The 18,727-nt window shown below is 32.5% G+C and overlaps 1 protein-coding gene across 5 annotated transcripts in view; it reads left to right on the forward strand.

Annotated features, from left to right (window-relative positions):
• Positions 1-14,677: 14,677 nt before the first annotated feature.
• LOC143230650 (guanine nucleotide-binding protein G(I)/G(S)/G(T) subunit beta-1) overlaps positions 14,678-18,727 on the forward strand; it is a 65,605-nt gene continuing 61,555 nt past the window's right edge. For 4 of the 5 annotated variants that reach the window (XM_076464531.1, XM_076464532.1, XM_076464528.1 and 1 more), the window contains exon 1: positions 14,706-15,049. The gene's annotated coding sequence lies outside the window, so the exon portion shown is untranslated. Of the gene's footprint in view, positions 15,050-18,727 lie in introns of all 5 variants that reach the window. The other variant, XM_076464527.1, reaches the window with a different exon arrangement.

The raw sequence follows: 18,727 nt of genomic DNA on the forward strand, positions 1-18,727 counted from the left end.
ACTAGTTGCAGAAATCTCTGAATAAATAAAATGCTTTTCCCTAAAGAGCTAATTTTGTACCAGTTTATTTAACCTCTGAAAAGCTCAGTTGGAAACTTTAATGTTAAAGTGGTGTATTATCAAGAAACAAAGATAATAATTTTATATTGTCTGAAGTTTAACCACGGATTTAACAATGTGAAAACAAAACACGTGAAAAATATTTGATTTTAATAATTATGGAGAAACTTTAAGACCAATGTAGGAAGTACACCTACTGGTTGTTGGTGGAACATAAAAAATATTAACTGCATTGCGACAATAATAAGCTTGAAAGGCTGTCTAGAATAACTAATGTATAGTAACTTACAACAAAATATGAGCTACTAAAATTAATCCAGTTTCTTGGGTAATCATCTATGCTTCTACATATTGTATTAAATAAATATAAGAATAAAATAAGAGTTATTAGTTCGTGAATGTCATTATTACGTCATGGCTGTCTCGAACAGAGCTCTTTGTGATTACTGGTTGATGGTTGGTTAAGGATAAAGACTTTCTGAGAATAGAAATACCACGTGCTAAGCGATTAATGATGATTGTATATTAAAATATTAACTTACAGTGCATACTTCATCATTGTCTTGTGCAGAACTCTGTAATTAAAGACAGTGTTTTTAAACTGTTATTTAATACAAACAATCAAAGAACAGTTAATGATCTGATATATTTCTCCAGTGTGCAATTCACAAAGTTCACATAATCACTTGTCCAGTGTCAGCCACCTGTGTTCAGAATAAAGAAAACAAAAACAAACTTTTATAGTTTTTCGTCCACTTCATCACTCTTGAAACTACTTGATTTACGTTACCGATTATTCGGTGAATTTATGATGAAACATTCCATAAAATAGGATGAAATATTTTCTTTCAACAATTTTTTTTTTTTACAAATTATATTACTTTCAGTTTATTCCTAGCGCGTGATTTATTCACTAATACCTACACCTGTCATTAACACGTTTTTGTTTAGTTAAAAGTGAAATTCTTTAAATAAAATAAGTTTGGGTAAGTGTTTTTTTTTACTCATCCAGACAACTTCCACTAGTTACAAGTCTTCAGCATAATTTCCGTTGTTATTGTTAGTGTAAATATCTATATATACGTATAGTATCAATAGAGGTTTGACCGAGTCATATCAAAATGATTTTGGAGGTTCGCCATGTTACGGTCCGTGTATCCATATCCGGTCATGTAAATTGACAGCAGGTCCTCAGCATAAGGTTTCATGTCAAAAGCGAGTCACTCTTCCATCTATTTAATGTAGGAGGAAAACAGTTTTCCAACACCCATTTTAACAGCTCGATTGAAAAATAAAATGTATATGCACTTTCTCAGTCATTTTGAATGGTGTGTTTTATATTAAACAGTAGAACTACACGTTTCATGTTTAACATATGCGACAGTTGCACTGATATGTGGTGGAAGCAGCTTGTGTGCATACAGCCTGTGTCGCTTTTCTCAGTAAAGGTTCTTCCTGACTGTGTTACTACTATTGCCAAGGACATACAGATGACTTTTGCCACTGACCTGTTATAACATATTACACTTTGCTTCCCACTGTTTAGATACACGTCTCTTTATGAACCTTAAGTTTATAGAATTACAAGGAATAGCCTCATCTTGGAAATTCTTATCATTATTTGCGATCAAGACGGCAGGAGTATAGGGTGAAAGGACTTGCAGATACAAACTAGATTATCAGGTTTTAGTTTAAGTTTTCAAAAGAATCATATGGGTGGATGATTATTATTGATTATTCATTGCCAACTACTCAGCACAAATTTAATAAATTTATGACATTATCCCAATTAGAGAATATTTAGTGTCACGTAATATTAGCTTTAAGCAATTAACATAAATAAGGATGCTTGACACGGCTGTAACAATTACTTAGGGGAGATGACAAGAAGCCGTTAACCTAAATTCTGTAGCGTTACTGGAAAGGGAGATACTGGCACTGTGTTAGAGAGGAAAACTACCACCATGTATTTTAAAGTTGATTCTGTAAAGTATAGATCTGTTCTCAATAATAGGGTTGTGATTCTAAAGCTAATGTTGGTTACTATCGAATGTCACTTTTTTATTGTTGTGGTTCGTTGGTGTGTGTTGACAAAAAGTCTTGGTATCTAAACGAAATAACCTTAGTTGTGAAATAAAGATATGGCCAAAAGGTATTAAGCATGTGAATAAAAAAGATGACAACACAATTGTCAGGAAAACTTTATTGTATTGACAAGAAATATTTTAGTTAGCTAGGCTATTAATATTTTTACCCACCATTATCTCCATGGTTCGACAACAACAAAAAACGTTACTTGATAAACTAATGAATGATTATTTATTTTAAAATTCATATCAATGTTATAAGTGCAGTTGCCAGTTACTGTAAAACTCACATCAATGTTATAAGTATAGCTGCCAATTAGTGTAAAACTCATATCAATGTTATAAGTGTAGCTGTTAGTTACTCTAAAACTTACATCAATGTTATAAGTGTAGCTACCAGTTACTGTGAAACTCACGTCAATGTTATAAGTGTAGCTGCCAGTTACTGTAAAACTCACGTCAATGTTATAAGTGTAGCTGCCAGTTACTGTAAAACTCACGTCAATGTTATAAGTGTTTCTGATAAGATTATTATATCTATACAGTTCACCCCACGGTCAGTGTATTGAGAATACAAAATCCTGCTACCAGGTTGCGTTTATTGAGCGCCATGGTTTGGCTCATAACTTCTAATAAATATAATTAAAATATTTTTTATTAATAAACTCATTAAGAAATTTCATTTCAGAAAATGTATAATTTTTATGTTGGTAAATACTGGTTCTTTTATAAGAAAATCTGTAATAAATAAATAAATCTGTAATAAATATTTGTAATAAAAACACCCACAAAAAGAGTTTGTCGTGAAATAAGAAAAAAATCAGTTTAATATAAACATTGACAAAGTTAATTTTATAGTAATAAAAATTTTAGAATATTTAATAAAATGTTTTGTCATGGGCTTTTTCGAACACCTACGTTTAATTATTAATCAGTAATTATCTTCTTTATTACTAAACAGTTTTATTCTACATTTTGGGTGTTATTGTGCTGCCATCTTCAGGGAAGTCCTGACAAGTAGTAACAGTGTTTCTGACTGTACAAAATTGATGTAAATGTAGACCAAAGACAACAGTTGCTCTAATCTCACAGTTTAATTAAAGTAAGCAGCAAATAAAAACAGCGAACGTTACATCCTGTTTTACAAATAGTGTTAAACGTTATCCGGCTGTACAGGTCGTATTAAAATGTGTAATAAACATTATCTGGCTGTACAATTCCTATTAAAATGTGTGATAAACGTTATCTGGTTGTATAGGTCGTATTAAAATGTATAATAAATGTTCACTGGTTGTACAAGTAACGTTAAAATGTCTAATAAATGTGCACTGGTTATACAAGTAACTTTAAAATGTCTAATAAATGTTCACTAGTTGTACAAGTAACGTTAAAAAGTACAATAAATGTTCACTAGTTGTACAAGTAACGTTAAAAAGTACAATAAATGTTCACTGGTTGTACAAGTAACGTTAAAATGTATAATAAACGTTTTCATAATTAACGTGCAACGAAACTTTGTGTTTTCTAATACTGAACAGAAAAGATTTTGACAACGTCTCATTGAGACACTATATTTTATCCTAAATTTTCTATAGTAATTGTTAACAACCTAACTGCTTTTATAGAAAATATCATAACCTTTCACTGAATCTCAAGAAACTTTGGAAAAAAAGTTAATGAGAGATAACGCCATTAGAATCCATCATCTGTTAGACTCGTTACCTTTGTACGTGATGTATGGTTGTGATTCAAAAGAATATTATATCTTTCTTGGAATCTAACTTTCTTATATTTTTCTTTAAATGGGATTTCTAATCTCTTATGAAAAGAAACTGGTATTGTCAGTTGATTTTCGGGCTAACTTCCATCACACTTTTTTGTTCTTATTCATGATATTTTTATATCTAAATATTATATTTTATTTTTCATTTAAAGTATACTTCTATTTGCTTATTACGCACCCTAGTGCTTTCATCAGTTGATCTTTATCGGTAAAAGTATATATTTAAGTAACTTATATTAGAGAAAAAAAGGCCCATGAAAATATGAATATTACACCAAAACAACTGTATAAGATACTAAAATTACATAATCAATACCTTAGCATAGAGGGCGCTAAGGAAGCATTGTGTTTCAAAATTTAATAGATAATTGAAATCAATATTTCACTTTTATACAAAGTTAAAAACGTAATTGAGATCATATCAAAGTGTTTACAATTTTTAAAGCTTATATCTGATAGATTTGACATATGTGCAAATACCATAATTGTTTATCTGTTAGATTTAGCAGAAAGCTACTCATTCTGTTCAAAATTTTTAAATATCAGACCAGAAGAAAGCAGAAGTGAACACCAACTACCAGTTAATGGAATTTGACCGTTAATTTCTATAATACACCCACGGTCCCAAACTATTTATATTCTAGGAAAGAATATTTTTCGTTTTCATCTCTTTTGACAGGTGTGAACATCTTGTTTTATTCTCTTCCACCAGAATAATCTGTTGTCTCTTTCACACTACAGGCGGGAAAAAAAAAAAAAAAAAAAAAAGAGAGAGAGCGAAAAGAAAGATTGCGGCTCTCAGAGTCAACATTTACAGCAGAAAATCAGTAACTGTCTAGTACATACGATAAAAATGGTTGTATTTGAATAAAGGTCGCTATACTTAATATGACAATGATGAAAATCGACGGCATGTACTAATAGGAATTTATAATATTGTTGTTTGTACTCCCAGGATGGACAGGCATACCTCTTTACAACTTTCGTTAAGTTATATCAATTCTATCACAGTTTTTCTTAGATTTGTCTGATTTTGTTTCGAGAGAAGAGATCCATGTCTGTCTCCAGAGTTGTTTAGAAACACTTCCTCAGGACCTTCTGACAGTATGTAATGGTTCTAGAACAATACAACTATAGCGACCTCTTGTGAAATACCGTCTCAAAATAAATTCGTAAACATTTAATGTGTTGGAACCTACAGTGTTAGAGCTAGTTATGGAAACACGCTGGTGATAAAATATATTAATGACGAAGAGCAAGTTGTAACATTTAACTGGTCAGTTAATTATTCGTACGTGACATTATTATAGAAAACATGGAAGAAAATCGAATACGTTGTACAGTATATTAATATTTTGTATTTACTTTCAACAGAGCAGTACACATTCTTTAATCCATATCACTCGCATGGGGGCACTCCCGTTTTTGTAAAATGAGAAACATGATTCTTTCTTTTTTGATTCACCATATGTTTATGAAATTTCACTCAAATTACAATTTCACATTTCTCCCCACCCCTGAAAACATTTCTGCGGACGTATTTAATTACCCGCAACAATTCAGACAGATTCTTTGTTGCCTCATGCCCAAGCAACCTCAGTAGTTACTATAACGTTACAGTAACATTAACACAAGGTACAATATTGTATTTTAAAAACTGCTGGTATGGATATTAAAACTTCAATCAAAATAACGTACATAACAACTTTTCCATCGCCTTAGGTCATCTTCAGGTTAGCAAAGAGAGTTTGCAACTGAAGTAGCAATAATAACTGAACCAAACTAATGATTTCATAGGATTCATCAAAGAACTTCGTTTCGACGAGGCACCAGGTAGGTTTTGTACAGACAGTTTTACGTCACGGTGAACTACATATTATATAAACATTAATAAAGGTTTTATAGATAACATATGGAATAACGGGAGCCTCGAGTGGTGCTTTATTTGCGACTTATTCTCTACTCTAGTAATCTGGTAATGAGTGTCTTTACTCTTAGCTTTATTAAATCTCAGATGTCTGGTTTTCTGTAAAGCATCGTGTTATAAAACGTGATTACATCAGCGCTGTTTGTTAATTTTCAGTTAGACAAGCATGTACTATGTGCACAACTATTTCAGTGTTTTTTTTTCTTGTTCTTAAAACGTATTTAATTACTCACTCAGTAACTGCTCAGTATGTCTCGCGAGTCGTTAAAAAAATTAACCATGCCCTAATAAGTTATCTACTTTCTAGTGTGTACCGTAGAAATCCAGTTTAAGGTTTAATAAAATTACACATGTTAATCTGCTTTCATACAATGTTGGAAAGCTTATCCATAAAGCATAACATTACACCTACCGATACATTTTCCTTGAATAAATGAGAAAAAATCGCATCTGATGAAAAATTAGGACTAGTAGTGTCGTTTGATCTTGGAGTCGGCAAACACCAGTTAGTGTCAAGTTCAACACAGTAACACTCGCTCTTGTCACGAAAATTAGTTAGTAACGTGAAGTTGGATAAACGAGGTAATGCACGTTACAGCCTGAGGCGTCTACATCAAATTTCTAATTGATTCGATGGGCTGAAGATGTCGCTGATCACAGTTTTGTTGGATAACACCATTTAACATCAGACCTTCAGTTCAGGCTCTTGTAAATTGTAGCTCCAGGAAGAAGGTATATTCATTTTATTATATCTTCCAATGAATTTATTTTCTGGAACAAAGAAAGGTGACAAGTGAAAAATAAAGACAATAAGATGTACGTCAAGATGAAATAAATGAGCTTTGAAAAGTTCAAACGTGAAACTAGAAAATTTTAAAAAATGAAGTCTAGCATTAGCTTATTGATCCACTTGAGTCAACGTGACAAACAATTTCACTGTTTTTATGTTTATAAACAATTTTTATACTTCGTTCTACACAATACCCTAGTCACACCTAATCTTAACTGACAGATAAGAAGCAACGCAGCTAGTCCACAGCACCTATTACAAAATGATTTAACTGTCAATCTTATAAAGTACTCACTAATCCAAAGCGTGGATCGCGATTTCGTGTAAATGGCACGATCCACTAAACCTCGGGCCACAGTTTGGCACATGCTCGGCCAGTTTCTTAAATTGGATAATAACAAGTGTTAACTGATAGTAAATATTAAAAATATAATAGCGATCTCAGCACCACAGTATATCATGGAGTTTGAATACCTTACATTAAAACGATTTTGTAACGTCAGCATGCCGTTACTGTCTATGTTGCCATTTCTAGACATACTCTTATCTGAAGACAGTGCATCTTGAGAACTTTTCTGCAGCATAGCTTCCTCTGTGAAACGCTCCGTCGTAAGGCTGTCACGTCCAAAACACACCACTCCTCCCTGCTTGCTATTTACATTCCATCTTGTGTACGAGAACCATGATTTCCAAACATTCGTTTGAGCAGTCCAATCGTAAATACATTCATAGACACTAAAGCATCTAGTAGCTTGACCAGAACGTCTCCGTATCGAATAGCTGAAATACCAGTTTAATTTTCCATGTTCAACCTTTAATCAATGAGGAATAACTTGATAATACTACCTAAAGAGCCCCCCCCAATGGCACATTGGTATGTCTGTGGACTTACAACGTTAAAATCCAGGTTTCGATACTCGTGATGGGCAGAGCACAGATAATCTACTGTCTAGCTCTGTGATTAATTTCAACAAACAAAATAAGCGACCTAAATAACTTCATCCATATGTTTAACCTTTAGTTAATGAGTTATAACATAGCTGTACGACCTGAAGAACTTCGTCCATATGTTTAATGTCATACAAATGAGTAATTATAAAGCGAGTTATAGCCCGTTTTTGCAAAATTGCCAGTAATTCTACAAAGGAAAGAAAGGTCATTTTTTGATGTTGATAGATATATGAATAGATAGATAGAAGTAAGGAAAACATAAATATATAGATAGATAAACATAGCTAAACTGATAATGGAAATAACTACAGATAAATGATAAACAGAAATAGATACAACTAAGTATAGAGAGGAAAATACAAACCTTCGATCCTTGTTAGCCAATGTGATGCTAATTCAATAGGAACACCTTCATTGTCTATAGGAATTACATTAAGCGATTAGTTATTACTTTATAGTGATATTGGTGATAGTAACAAGCTTTTATTTTTCTGTATAAGATGAAATCCAACCATCAAATGATAATTCCCTGCAGAGCAGATAATTTCCCTTCATCTTCAGGATGTATTTCTACAACAACCATAGAGAATTCTATCAGTGAATTTCCCCTTTTAAGGATATATTTCTTGTTTGTTTTGAATTTCGTGCAAAGCTACTCGATGGTTGTCTGCGCTAGCCGTCCCTAATTTAGCAGTGTAAGACTAGAAGGAAGGCAGCTAGTCATCACCACCCACCGCCAATTCTTGGGCTACTCTTTTACCAACGAATAGTGGGATTGGCCGTTACATTATAACGCCTCCACGGCTAAAAGGGCGAGCATGTTTGGTGCGACCGGGATTCCAACACACAACCCTCGAATTACGAGTCGAACGCCTTAACACGCTTGGCCATGCCGGGCCCGAGTATATTTCTACAAGTGCCATAGAAAATTCTGTCAATTAACTTTCCTTATCTTCAGGGTATATTAATACAAGAGCTACAGGGAATTATTTCCCAGTGTGTTCTTTTATCGGAATATTTATGCCTCAACTTGAATTGCGAATGATATTTTAAGATTTTGGTTTCTGTTTTCGACATTGTTATTAGTTTACTGGTGTAACAAATAGCTTAAAAAGAAGGAAAATCAGTATCAGCTAAGTGACGTATATAGAAAAGTAGAAAATTTCCTATACTCAAAAATAAAAACTCATCTGTTCGTAAGACAAAATTATATTCTTGTTAAGCAACCAAAATAAAATCGATTTTTCAGCGTATGGAAAGTTTAAATTTATTTCCTGGAAAATAACGTACTCTAAATAAATTACTTTGTTAACTACACATAGTAGTACAGAGCCGTAACTATGCCAACAAAATACAGGGCGTGCAGGAGCAACCCTCGTGATTAAGAAACTGAAATTTTTCGATACTTATCACTATTACTCGAACAATGAGATCAAAATGAAAAATGCGAATCGAGTTGATTGTTCACCAGCACATCAAAACTATTTTATTTGAATCACAGTTACAAGCATTTTCACCTGCACACCAAAATCTATTTTATTTTAATCATAGCTACAAGCATGTTCACCTGCACACCAAAATCTATTTTATTTTAATCACAGTTACAAGCATGTTCACCTGCACACCAAAATCTATTTTATTTGAATCACAGTTACAAGCATGTTCACCTCCACACCAAAATCTATTTCATTTGAATCACAGTTACAAGCATGTTCACCTGCACACCAAAATCTATTTTATTTGAATCACAGTTACAAGCATGTTCACCTCCACACCAAAATCTATTTTATTTTAATCATAGCTACAAGCATGTTCACCTGTACATCAAAATCTATTTTATTTTAATCCTAGTTATTAACACGTTCGTTAACACGTTGAATCACAGTTACAAGCATGTTCACCTCCACACCAAAATCTATTTCATTTGAATCACAGTTACAAGCATGTTCACCTGCACACCAAAATCTATTTTATTTGAATCACAGTTACAAGCATGTTCACCTCCACACCAAAATCTATTTTATTTTAATCATAGTTACTAGCATGTTCACCTGTACATCAAAATCTATTTTATTTTAATCCTAGTTATTAACATGTTCGGCATGGCCAGGTGGATTAATCTGAGGGTCGCGGATTCGCATCCCCGTCGTACCAAACATACTCCCCTTTTTAGCTGTGGATGCGTTATAATGTGACGGTCAATCCCACTATTCGTTGGTAAAAGACTAGCCTTCCCTCTAGTCTTACACTGCTAATTTAGAGACGGCTATAGATAGCCCTCAAGTAGTTTTGCGCGCACTTCAAAAAACAAACAAAACATGTTCACATCAAAATCTATTTTATTCTAAACATTAATTAGCAGGCTCTCGTAAGTTTTTTAAAGAATGAATATCTTATATTTAACATTTATTTTTGAATAAATAAATGAATTTGTTGAATAATAAAAAGTCCATTGTTCATTTACACTTGATTGAATCTCTATTTATTGCTTTGAGTGTTTGTTTTTGATACACGCAAATGTTCAATTGTTGAGGCAAAGAACGAAATTACGTAGAATAAAATAGTTTATCCAATGTATACTACAAAATAAAATCTAAAATATGTTATCCAAATAAACATAAGACTGTTGTTAAGCTTCAGAAATATCATAAATCGTAAAGAATGTTTGAAGATATAATACATAAAAATACGATGGCTCATGAAATGTTTGAAGTTAAAGTGTTTAAAAATGTTATATCTCAGCAACAACTAATTAGGTGAATTACAGTATAGATGTGATATTCCAACAACAATTAGTTGAATGAACTACAATATAAATGTTTTATCCTAGCAACAATTAGTTGGATGAACCACAATACAGATTTTATAATTCACCAACAATTAGTCTGATTAACTACAGCAGGGCCCGGTATGGTTAGATGGTTAAGGCACTCGATTCGTAATCTGGGGGTCGCGGGTTCGAATCCCTGTCACACCAAACATGCTCACCCTTTCAGCCGTGAAGGCGTTATAATGTAATGGTCAAACCCACTATTCGCTGGTAAAAGAGTAGCCCAAGAGTTGGCAGTGGATGGTGATGACTAGCTGCCGTTCCTCTAGTCTTATACTGCTAAATTAGGGAAGGCAGTTAGTCATCACCGCCAACTCTTGGGCTACTCTTTTACCAACGAATAGTGGGATTGATCGTAACATTATACACCCCCACGGCTGGGAGGGCGAGCATGTTTAGCGTGACGCGGGCACGAACCCGCGACCCTCGGATTACGAGTCGCACGCCTTACGCGCTTGGCCATGCCAGGCCTAGGTGAATGAACTACAACATAGATGTTATATCCCAGCAACAGTTAGTAGGAACAACTGTGCCATAGAGAAAAAAACTCATAAGTTAAGTGACTCCGTTATGGACGTACCATGAGTATATATTCTGATTACCTTCGTTTATTAGACTGTATCGTTGTTCTTTCGGGAAAACCAGTATGACTTCCCCAGATTGTTGCTTTTGTCGCTTAAACACCAGTTTATGCTACTTATGCATTGTTAATGTCCTTTATATACTAGTTTAACGTAAGAGACGCATTGTTCTTATTCCTTGTAAAGTACTTAAACTTATCTGTTGCATTATTGTTATTCATTTTTACTAGTTGAACTTATGTGACAGATTTTTGTTATTCTTTATGAACTAGTTGAACTTCCGTGATGCAATGTTGTTATCCCTTGTATGCTAGTTGAATTTATGTGATGCATTGTTGTTATTCCTTGTAAACCACTTGAACGTATGTGATGCATTAATCTTATTTCTTATAAACTAGTTGAACTTATGTGATACATTGTTGTTATTCCGTGTACACCAGTTGAACTTATGTGATGCAATGTTGTTATTCCTCGTACGCTACTTGAACTTATGTGATGCATTTTTATTATTTCTTATGACCTAATTGAACGTATGTGATGCATTAATCTTATCCCTTATAAACTAGTTAATCTTATGTGACGTATTGTTGTTATTCCTTGTAAACTAGTTGAATTTATGTGATGCATTGTTGTTATTCCGTGTATACTAGTTGAATTTATTTATTTTTTTGAAATTTCAATAATATTCAAAGAATAGTTTGCGAAGTTTAAGTTTTTCAAAAGTTATTTGAATAATCCAATAACTAAAATATTACTTTTATATATAGTGAGGAAAAAAAGAAATAAATGAATCAAAAGTAAATTTATGTCAAAATTATTTTTATCGACACTTCTGTAGAGATTTTTACTCTCAATTAACTTTATTAAAATAGTTCGATCGTCTCTGTAGTTCTCTTTTTTGTATATAAATGTTGGCCACTAGATGGTAGCACTTATGATAATTAAAGTTATAATTTCGAAATGGTAACTGCTAGTCATGAAACAGACGAAATGTAAGATCGTTTTTACTATAATTTACAGATTTTATAAATTATACATTATTAGACTCTCGGTATAAATTATAATATATCACGAAAGACATATTGTTGTTTTTAGATTATGCAACAATTTTTCTATACCTAAGTACTTTGAAGACGGGTTAAGTATTCTAAAATCAGTAACAAACTGATGTATAAACGGTATTCCAAGCTAGATAATTGATTCCAAACATATAGACTGAACAGATTACAAATAAATTTCAAGATCAAATATTTCGTTGAACTAAAAATTAACCTCCCAGTGACTCAGATATCAGTCTGAATGCTAAACGCTAAAAACATGGTTTAGACACCCATGGTTAGCTCTCTGCTTAACAAAAAAAAAAAAACAAAAAACTATAAACATTGAGTAAGGCTGTTATACTAGAATTTTGATAACTCATTAGTGATATACTGGTTTGTATGAGAACCGTAAAGATACAGTGTAAACTCTTCCATTAATATTTCTTTTTTAAATGATTATGAACAATTAGTTGAAAATATTTTGAAAAATGTTTATTTAGCTCATTTGAAGTTTATTTTGAGAAGACATTTCAAAGGAAACCTGCGCAAATAAATCAGAATGGAAGTACTACATTAAAACAGCAAGATCAAGTTACTGATAAAAAAAATTGAATTATTTAAACAAGCTTTAACACCTACAACAAAAACGCTGCATATATTAGAAGGAACACCAGGGTACAGACCACAATATGGGATAAAAATGTGCTCCATTACACAAAGAATAACAATATGTACATATTTTTGTGAATATGGTATCGTAACGTCGTATTGGTGAAGTATAAATGAGTTCCAACAGTCCTCCAACGGTTCAGTGGCAAATTCATAGAGTAACAACGTTACAATTTGGCGTTCGAATCCCACGGTAAACACAATTCCAGATAGTTGATTTCGATATTTGCGGCAGCAGCCGTGTTCTAATGTTAGACTGGACGACTATGACGTATCAAATCACATCACTAAACAGTTGTCTGTTGTCTGTCAGTCAGTCATCAGACACTAAAATGACATCACATAAGTACACGAACGTTCCAATTTATCTGTCGTGACGTTTGTAAGAGGTGCGCATGCCATGAACCACGAGAACAACTGTGCACTCTGTAGGTTACAACACAGCATGACATATGAACCTCTAAAGCAAGAAATAAAACTATTTGTTACTCTTCATATTACTTTGATTTACTCTTGAAGCAGAACTCTTTCAGAGATCCTGCGGAAGTACATCTAGTAGATTAGTTTGTTATGAAGTATAAAGATACATAATATACTCGTGGTTGCGCACCTCTTACAGACGTCACGACAGATAAATTGGAACGTTTGTGTACTTATGTGATGTCATTTTAGTGTCTGACTGACAGACAACACACAACTGTATAGTGATGTGATTTAAAACAGGTGGCCGACCCCCTTTCAGGGAAATTATCTAAATTACTTGTTATCTTATTATTATTTCAGGACATCAAAAGTTAATTTCATTTTACAAAGTTATTCATCAAATTTTATTAACTTAGTTTTAAACATAAAAATTCATTCATCAAAATATATTTCATTTTGTTTCTGGTAATTTAAAATGAATATTTTACATCAACAGTTATGATCAACAATTAATAGAAAAAATGGCACTTTCAATTCAATTTTAGAAAATATAATTACCTTATAATCGTTTGATACGTCATAGTCGTCCAGTCTAACATTAGAACACGGCTGCTGTATACCTCCCGCAAATATCGAAATCAGCTATCTGGAATTGTGTTTACCGTGGGATTCGAACGCCAAATTTTAACGTTGTTACTCTATGAATTTGCCACTGACCCGTTGGGGACTGTTGGATTTATACTTTATACTCATTTATACTTTACCAATACGACGTTACGATCCCATATTCACAAAAATATGTACATATTATTATTCTTTGTGTAATGGAACACATTTTGTGTCCCATACTGTGGTCTGTATCCTAGTGTTCCTTCTAATATATGCAACGTTTTTGTTGTAGGTGTTAAGGCTTATTTAAATTCGAACCTGCGACCCTCAGATTACGAGTCGATTGCCATAACCACCTGGCCCATTAAGTCTCTTTAGCTAAGTTTCATGAGGTGGTTAACTACTGTTGTTAGCCTTTTCAAGAAGCTTTCAATAGGCTTGGAAGGAGGCCTGTGGTTGAAGGAGTTGAACCAACCAGTAAAATAGGTGGTTGTACCTCTACTGCTATGATTTTATTAACTTATCTTCACAGAATACGGTATTATATTTTTATGTCGAACTGTTTTTGAGTGTTCTGTGTCAGTGTTATTTGTAACGAAATTAAAGACAAGTTTGATTATCGGAATAGGAAGTTATATTTAAATTCTATTTTAGTTGTTTAGCGCAAAGGTGTATAATTGACTAACACGGGAGTTCAACTATAAGCCAACTGTGCCACAAGGTAATAATTAAAGTTTAATTATTTATAAGGCTAAAATCCAGTATTGAAATTGTCGCGGTAGAGAGATTGCAGATATTAATTTTGTAATTTGCGTCGAAACATCAAGAATAACATATAAAAAAAATGGAAAAAAGGTTAATTGAAAATTTATTTTAAATGATGTATAATTCCCGCTTTTATGGCTAATAATTATTTGCCCATGCGTGAATTTATTTTATTTATGGACTACGGGGTTTTCAAACTTTTGTGCAAGAGAGCCGCACCCTGATTATGGATGTTATGATTCAGAGGATGAATTGAGTGTGTGAAACTAGATATATGTTATTTATTTATTTCGCATGTTTGAGAAAAATCACAAAGTTAGGAGGTATTTTCATAGCCACTGTTTTCGTGACTTCTATATCTGAATAATTTAGTGACATTTTCCATGCTGAACGTCTCTGAAGAACCATCGCGATACGTGAGCCGTTAGAGACGGTTTGTTGGTTCCCGTAAGTGGGCAATACAGTCACCGTGAACGTCGTACAATTTAGTGTTAACTTTTTAATTTTAGGGTTCGTGGAATTGAAGATTATTAGGTAAGGTTAAAAATATAAATCATATTATTTTGCATTATAAAATACATTGTTAAAACAATGCAGCGTTTTAAAATGTTGTGTGTATTTTAGTATGTCAAAGTAAAATCGGTAAGACGCATTATAATCTATAGTAGCGTATAGCCCGTCAAAACTGACGGGGCAAGTATTGCCACCACCATCTAACGTTTCGTACCAAAATGAAATTTGCCAAATCGAGCTTGATCAACAAAGAAACAGAAAAGTGCAGTCGAGAAAGTTAAACGTCAGCATATTTTTTGTGAACCAGTCAGAATTATTTGTGAAATTTGTGGCGTATTCATAGAATGATGATTGCCAGTAATATTTTGTAAAAATCAGATTTAAACTGCTCTCTGGAAACACTACCATCCAAGAATGGTTTTTGTGTCATATTGCTTTGCAACTTAAGTATAAACTGATGTTGTTAGTCTGTATGTTAAAAGTATAAAATGAAATGTATATAGAGAACGAAACTGAAAAAAATATTTTTTTGATTTATGAGTCTCTGATGGTTAAAGTTGAAATAAAAAGGCTTGATGATGTAAGTTACAACAGGAAATAGCATAATTTAGCTTTAATTTTATGATAAATTTTATATACATGGCTTTAGGGTCATGATTTTAGGTTTATTATACCAACACTCACTAAGTTACGTACAAAGTCCCATTTCACTAAAATCTGAATGGTAGAAACTAAACAGGAATGAAACTGTTTCATCTGGAAAAATCAAAAACGTTTTTACAATACCTGTTTAGAGAAATTAAGTGTGATGTTTGACACAGGCTGACTTTTATGTAGGTTAGATACTGTGTTGAGTCTTGTAACAAATTCTTATTGTTTCACCAATTTATATCTGAATTTCAACTTCAAGTGTATGTAGCATAAGCCTAAGTAATATTTTACATGAAACATTCTAATAGTGTAAAGTGACTGTTTTTTTTATATACATGTTCATCATCTAATGTAGTGGTTCCCAACCTTTTTTATGCCCCGCACCCCTAAAAAATTTTAATATAATCTTGCACCCCTGACAGTAATTATTTATTTAAGAATAAAGGTAAAGGTAGCCAAAACAAATGTTATCTTGAACCCCCTGGAACGCTATCTTGCACCCCTGGTTGGGAACCACTGATTTAATGACTGTCAAATTATCTGTATAAAATTAAAAAGACATTAGTTAATTAAATCCTTGGATGGAAAATAAAGTGAAACTTTTAATAAATTAAAAGTAGCAAAGGAAATAAGTCCTAACCGTATGTAATTGGTTCAAACTGGTAGGTAAAAGGTGGTCAAACATATTTTGCATCTGATTGCAGCAGTTAATACTGTGTGTATGGTAGGGGCTAAAGTGTATATGTTGCAACCTTTTTACGTAGTTGTATTCAAAAGTTAATTTAATGTATATTAGTAAACTTAGTGTTAAAATGTATTTTATAATTCTAATTTTAATATGTAAGATTTAAGTTTATAATTTTGAAAGGAAATATTTAACTTTTTCAATAAATTATTCTTCCCTGCTCTGTAATCTGATACTGTTTTGTCCCAGATTGTCTATTTTAGGTTTTCTTTCAACTCTTCCATGAACTTACTTGTCTGACACACAAATTACACAGTATAGACATTTCACAGTTAAAATAACTTGCAGCTTCCATTCTTGGTTTACTATGGTATGAACGAAAAAGTGAAATCCACATCATTTTTTGTTGTTATTACATCCTGACTTACAAGAAAATGTCAGTTATTTTCCTTGATATTTGCTAGTGTATTGTTTATAACTAACAGAAAGAGCAAGTTGCATACCATGAGATTTACCTGTTTTGTTTGAACCATAAAAGTTGATAAATTTTTCATTAGAGTTAAGTATGTTGAGACAAAAACAATGATGTGAGAAGGAAGGATATTTTCTAGGTATTTATTGATTATTCAGAAAGCTAATTAAATTATATTCAGCCATGTGTTTTTAATTTTCCATAATGTATGTTTGAAAGTTACCTGAATTATTTATTGTATAACCAAGATGGTCACAAAAAAGGCTTAAGAAAGCAGGAACTTGACTATAGGTTGACCTAAAGCTTAGGTAAGGTCTTATTTTTTTCTGTATATTTTTTAAACAGAAGTAACTAAAATAAAAAAAAAAACATTAGGTTAAATAAGAAAAAATATTTCTTTTTGTACCCCAACAACACAAGGTACACCAAACAACATATACATGTTTCTTCTGTTTCCTTCATCCTAAATGCTCTATGCTACAGCTTCCTGTTATATTGTCTGTTGCAGTTGTTAAGATGGTATAAAAATGAGTATGGTAGTAAAATGAAGTTGTGAAAAGCTGAAGCTGTAATTTGATGTTGCAGTTTGTTGTCAAACTGAAGAAAACCTATTTATTAATTTAGTACATGTTTTTCATCTTTCTCTACAGATTATTTTGCTTTAGTCAGAGAAAAATGAGAGAAAAAATATGAAACTATTAAAAAATGAAAAAAAGTATTTGCATTATCACCATAAGAGTCATGTTTGACTTAGACTTGTTTAGTAAATCAAAAAACAGTTCTTAGTAGAATACTCAATTAACAGTAATAATATTTTTGTGGACAACACATTTGTAATGTTTACTAAAAGCTTGTGGTAAACATTGCTGTATATAGTTTTCCAGGCATGGTTTGAGGAATGTTCTAAAGGCATTTAGATAGGAAATGTTTTAGTTTTTAACCCTAATTCATTCATTACTTCAGCTGTTTCCCTGTAAGTATCAAAAAGACTTATTAGTCAACAGAAATTTTAAACCCATTGTCCACAATTTTATTTTTCTGGAATTTTAAAATTAAATTATTGTAACATATCAGCTTCCATTAGTGCTAATGACAAACAATTCTGTTACAAAACTAACAGGAACCTAGGCTATTTTTTTCATATATTTTTATATTCAAAATATAGCACAAAGATACAAAAGTCCTTTACCTGCAGATCATCATATCACCAGATAATTACATTATGTAACACAAATTTTGTTCCTGGATAGTGTTATTTCTTAATTGCTTGTGTTGTAAAAGTACAGAAAATGGCCACTATTCTCTTCAAACTTTGCTTTTGTGACCTGGATAATGAAATTTAGAAATTAACCTATTTTCTATGTAAAAATGGGCAAATTTGCACATTTTCATTTCCTTAAGGTCTGAATAAAACAACATATGAATCAAGATTTATATTTATTTATACTAAAGTTATACAAAAGGAACAAAAATGTTTAGAAGTGAGTACTTTTTTGAGATTTGCAACTGTAATGTAAATCACTTTCACTTATCAGCCCTCAAATATAGTCTCCCATCATGTTTTCGTTATATGCTCCTTGGTAGCGGTGTTCAAAGTCCAGTATATCTTGGTGGAAATGCTAGCCTTGCTCCTCTGAGTATGCTCCCATATTCTCCTTGAATTTATCAAGATGAGCGTCAAGGATATGGACTTTCAGGGACATCCTGCAGCCCATTTTGCTGTAGTTCTTCACCAGAACCTCAACCTGTTCCACATAATTTTCAGCCTTGTGATTGCCCAAGAAGTCCTGAACCACTGCGACAAACTTGCCCCAAGTTTTTTTCTTTCCTACTGAGTTTCTTGGAGAATTCTGTGCACTCCAGGATCTTTGTTTGTGGTCCAGTGAAGACA

The sequence above is a fragment of the Tachypleus tridentatus genome, chromosome 10 (assembly GCF_004210375.1).
Source record: "Tachypleus tridentatus isolate NWPU-2018 chromosome 10, ASM421037v1, whole genome shotgun sequence".
NCBI lineage: Eukaryota > Metazoa > Arthropoda > Merostomata > Xiphosura > Limulidae > Tachypleus > Tachypleus tridentatus.